Source organism: Nyctereutes procyonoides, unplaced genomic scaffold (assembly GCF_905146905.1).
Source record: "Nyctereutes procyonoides isolate TBG_1078 unplaced genomic scaffold, NYPRO_anot_genome, whole genome shotgun sequence".
In the NCBI taxonomy this organism is placed as follows: Eukaryota; Metazoa; Chordata; class Mammalia; order Carnivora; family Canidae; genus Nyctereutes; species Nyctereutes procyonoides.
In genome coordinates, this window is record NW_026575141.1 from 19,753,337 (window position 1) to 19,758,723 (window position 5,387).

Here is a 5,387-nt window from a genome sequence, read left to right on the forward strand (position 1 = left end):
GCACGCACTATGTAAGACAGTACTGTTACCTACACTAGTCACAATTTCCCATGCTTAAAATGCTATCTGTAAACACACACACACACACACACACAGGTGGTCACAGACTGAAGTAAATTTGCTACTCTTTTAATGTAAAAAATAACACCTGAGACATTACCTCTGTACTAATTGCTTTGTGTGTATTATTTTATTTCATCTCTACAACAGCCCATAAGGAGGGGCCATTGTCAATCCATTTGTATTGAGGAATGTGAGACAGAGAAGCAAAGAGATTTAATTATGTTCCCATGGCTAGTAAGATTACTGCATAGGGAAATATCCAAAATCAGAAATCCTTCACCCTATGGAAAATAAAAGCAAACAGTTGTGACTTTAGATACCAGAACACCATTTCTGTTGCTATTCTCCTTTCCTTCATATTCTTTCTCTAAAGACACAAGCAATAAGTCTTAGTTGTAAAGTTTTTTGTTTTTTTGTTTTTTAGATTTTATTTATTTATTCATGAGAGACACAGGAATGAGGCAGAGACACGGGCAGAGGGAGAAGCAGGCTCTCTGTGGGGAGCCTGATGCGGGACTCAGATCCCAGGGTCCCGGGATCATGCCCTGAGCTGAAGACAGATGCTCAAACACTGAGCCACCCAGGCGCCCCTAGTTGTAAAGCTTTGTTTAAGTCAACTATTTTCTTTTCCTTTAATGAATTATACTTTTCTTGAGGATCCAGTTGCTGGGTATTAGGATCTGCAACTTTGGAAATTGAATTGAGATATGAGTTGTGTCTGGGGGTGGGGGACTTTTTAGCATTGGAACCAGAAAATTCAGGTTAAGTTGCTCTAATAGAAAACTTAATTCCATAACTGATGTTAAATGTCAATGAGGAATTGGTGACTGGCGCTAACTAATGACAAACCTACACAAAACAGCCAGAGATCCTATTCCACCATTTGCCTCCATTGATTCCTTTCTCCCAACTGACCTGCCTTCGCATTCACATAGGTATCTCACATATCATTTATAGACGATTATGGCAAAAATTTCAGTTTATCAGAGTTATGTGTAGGGTGACTGTATGTCGTATCATTCAAACCAGGGCACTTTTGAAAGTGAAAAGAGGACGGAAATAAGTACCCTACAATAACAGGAATAAGCTCTTATGGTTCTGGCCAAATCTTGATTTTATGGTATATTTCTAATGCTCCTCAAAGTCTCTCAGGAGGCCATCTCAGGAAGTTCTGCCCAGTAGCGGGGCATCATGAGAATTTGCAGGGTAGGTAGAGCAGAGATTTTCTAGATGGCTTGAGACCGAGCTACTTGGCCTGTTCCCAGGAGGTTATGGATGGTGAAGACCACGTGCAAGTTGTGCACATCCCAAGGGTGCCACGAGGAAGGGAAAATGGGAGCTGAAATCCAGCCTGCACCATACTTGCCCAGCCCTGTGTCCAGGCAAGGGGCTGTATCTGCCTCAAGAAAAGTGCATCTGTTTCTAATTCACACAAATTCACTACACTCTAGCTCTAACTCACTCCACAGGCTGGTGGAATCCGTGAGTACAGCAGAGTTCAATCCTTTGTCTAACTTTTCTTACGTGTTGACTCTAAATCCCTTATTTCATTTTGATTATTATCTTTTTAATAGTCTTGGCAGAAATCACGCCCCTATATTTTTAAAATCACTTAATCAGAATCCCTCACAGAATAGAAAACTTCGGAGCACTGAAATCCAAGGCTCCCAAATGCACAAAAGTATACTGAGAGGTTTTGTTTTCTTTTCAGCTTGGACGTTCTTAAAGCTTTTCAAAATCTGGTATACAGAGAGGATAAATGCCGTGCCTAAACTGACCATGCATTAAGGGGCCGTGTTTCTTTTCTTCTGTGAGGTGTGCCATGTATAACAAAGACATTTCTCTCGCTGCCAAGGTTTCTTCAAAAAGCGAAACTTGGAGAACTGTTACCTTTCATAAAACTTTTAAGATGTACTCCCTGCCCTTGGAAAAGATACGACGATCTGGTGCAATTAATGTTGGACCATAGACCCGAAGAACAATGAATGCTTCAAACACAAATTGCTTTTGAGAATCATAGTCCTATTCTGGGCTTGAAGATATTCATGTAGGAAATTAACAGAGAATTTTAATAAAAACTCTTTGGATAAAGAAAATTAGATGAGGAATGCCAGTTTGTCTTTTAAGTTGCTTGAGCACATCTGTCATAACAGACATTGCCCCAGATTGTGGAACCCTTTCCTTCTAACATCTTTTAATGGTAGTAGAGCTTACAATGCCATAATTTCCTTTCATTTTTGACAGTGTTATACTATCTTTATAGACTTACACTGACAGCATTTCATCTTGACATCATTAGATCATCTCACCTGACTTTTGCATGGCGCACATCATTACATTATGGTGATGGTGCTATACAATTACCAGTGAAATGAATAGGGTATTAACACTATCACTGAAAAAAAAGTTAGCACATACAGATATAGTATTCTGCATTTGAAAGCATTTTATAGCTATTAATTAGTATGACCAACGCTCTTGGGATCCAGTGAAACTTACTATTCTTTTTTTTTTTTTTTTACCAAGTTGGATAATGAAAGAGACTGACTTTCATTAGACAATATATACAGAACCAGGCAATAGCCAAACTTTTCTTAAATTCTTTGATGTTTTTAAGCCTAAAAAAGTTGGATATAAAGATGTATGGTAACTAGTCACTATCTTGAAAGGTTAGGCATGTAAGAAAATTTCACTTCATTTAAGAATTCCACTTTTCCTCTTTTTCATTTACATGATTATCCTGGGAATTAATGAGAGCTAATTCTTCTAGGTTTTGTGAATGTTGGTCAATACACAATCTGGGTTTATGTAAAGGTTTCATTTTAAAAAATGGAATTTATCTGGTCTGAGAAAACTCACTTAGGTTTTAGTAACTGATCAGGAAATCGTGATTAAAAATTAATTTTTCTTATTGCTATAAAAGCAACTTTAGGATTATAGAAATCTTGAAAATGGAAAATTATCAAAAGTTCCTTCATATTTTTTCAAAACTATCTAATAATGATAATGTCTGACCAATAACACCCAGATAAGAGAGTTATCTGGGTAGGAGATGGTGGGCCAGTTGTCTTTTCCTAAGTCCCATAATTCACCCTCATTTCCAGTTTTAAAGTGGTGGTATAAATTGGTTGTATGAATTAATAAAAAATTTTATACACTTTCTGAGCCTCAGTATTCTCATTTGTGTAATTACGAAGAAAGTGTTTATTGCAAAGATTGTCATGATGGTAAAATGAGATGCCAGATGTAAATCTCTTGGCTCAGTGCTTGGGCATAGTAGGCTCTCAATAAAGAGGAACAATTATTATAACTTGAAAGACCTTGACTAGCCTGGGAACTAGGGCAGAAACTTTGGTGGCTTGGGAGTAGGACTTCTCAGGGGACATTTCTTCACTCTTGGCCTTTCTTTTGCTAGGTTTACACTGCCAGGATAGGGCAACATTCCAGAATCTCAGGGATTATTATTTTACTTGGACACTCTCTGCAATGATTCAGCAGTAAAAGGGAGCAGTGTCAGCAAAGGGAGCCTGTAGATGGATCAGAACCAGTTTGTCTAACTTTGACTAATATAATTTTACCAAATCTATCCTTATCCGCCTGTAAAAGGAAGAAACCAAATGAGGGGAATAGAAAATTTCCCCTTAATTGAATAAAGTCATAACTCCTAGGATTATCCATTTATCCATGTATAGTGGCCTATTTACAGTTATATCTCTTTTGTGACAAATTAGTATTTTTAATAAGATGAACTTTTAGGTCAGAATATTGCTTCTTTTTTTTTTTTTTTTTTTTTTTTTTTTTTTTTAAAAAACGAAAACGGAAGCTGCTTTTATTGATGCACACACTGACGGACTTTGCGATTAAGGGCGGTGACGTTAACATGACACTGCTGTTAAACCGCAACGGAAACATGAGGACAGGAGATGGCTTGGCAGGGACATGACACCCTTCATAAGTTAGGGAAACGGACTGCTAGCTGGCTGCCCTTTATCAATATTCATGTTCTTCACAAACTCCTCTCCGATAACACCTCTCCCTTTTTGATGGAGCCTTCAGCTCGGGATGGGCTTCTGCTATCATCTTCTCTCAAAGGAGATCTTGCCATGACTAGATTCTTCTCGATGCCCTTTTTCCCCAGCAGTAATGGAGTGGAGAAATAGGCACAGTCTGCTTCCGGATTTAACAAAGGAACATTCGACAACTCCTTCTTCCATTCATATCATCCACAAGGGAGAAGACAAACCGACGCCACGTATGCTGGACAGGTGGCAGAGCCTGCTCCAGCTTTGGCTTCACCACCTCCGTGCCGGCCCTCCTGAATCCGCCCAGTGATGGATGTCAGCTGTCCTGGGGAAGTCCACCTTGGGTGTGCACTAGAATCAAGGGGAACGATGGTCTTCCCACATGAACGCCATTGACAGAACAATGACTCGCGCGGATCTCAAACCCTTAGTTCTGCAAGTGAAAGTGTTGGCCTGACAATTCCAGGTCGTCACCCCCGAAGATTTTATTGGGGTTGTAAGCTCCGTGTTTCTTGAAAACCTCCGTTGCAATTGATGGTGGAGTTTGACCGGATTTGAAATGACGCAGATCATGCCTCAGGCAATGCTGGGACGCACGCAGCAGTCAGGGTTGCCACAATTGAAGCATTGGTGGTTGAACATTCATCCGTGTCATGCCTGGTTTTTTTGGGACTCCGGCTGGAATAACCACCTACATCGCACCTTGAGGCAATCCGGCTAGCTGCTCAGGTTCCGAGGTGGCCTTTCACCGGTTGGCTCTGGTCTCGATTGGCTCATATCTTCGCACTACACCCGGGTGTATGAGCAATTATCGTAGAGGACAGGCGGCTCACATAAGGGGCTGTTCTTGAGAGCAGCGCAAGGGCTGCCCAATTCCTCCGGAAGCCCCAAGCACAGCTACTTTTAAGCATTGGTTCTGGGCCGAGGTGCTGAAGCTGCGGCGGAGAGGCGTCGCCCGCAGGGCGGCGAGGGCGGAGAGCATGTTGTTGGAGCGGCAGGGAAGCCGAAGAGCAGGCGCAGAGCCGGCGGCTGCAGCAATATTTGCTATCTTACATCTTATCCACAAGCTTCAGTCTTTCCTTATACCTTTGAATTTACTTTTTTCTTTTTTACTCTCACCTCTCTACTTTATTCTAGGCCCTCTTTGTCTCAGACCCTGCAATTGCAATAGCCTCCAGTTGGTCTTCCTACTTACAGCCTCTCCATGTTCCACCCCCATCAACTAAACCCCATTCTGCTTCTCCAGTGATAGCCATTCCCTAGGAGATCTAGCCTAAATTCCACGTTGTGGCATAGAAGGGT

General features: G+C 41.1%; 1 pseudogene; it reads right to left on the reverse strand.

The window, feature by feature from the left end:
* Positions 1-4,019: 4,019 nt before the first annotated feature.
* LOC129498160 (malate dehydrogenase, mitochondrial-like) lies at positions 4,020-5,067 on the reverse strand (annotated as a pseudogene).
* Positions 5,068-5,387: the final 320 nt, after the last annotated feature.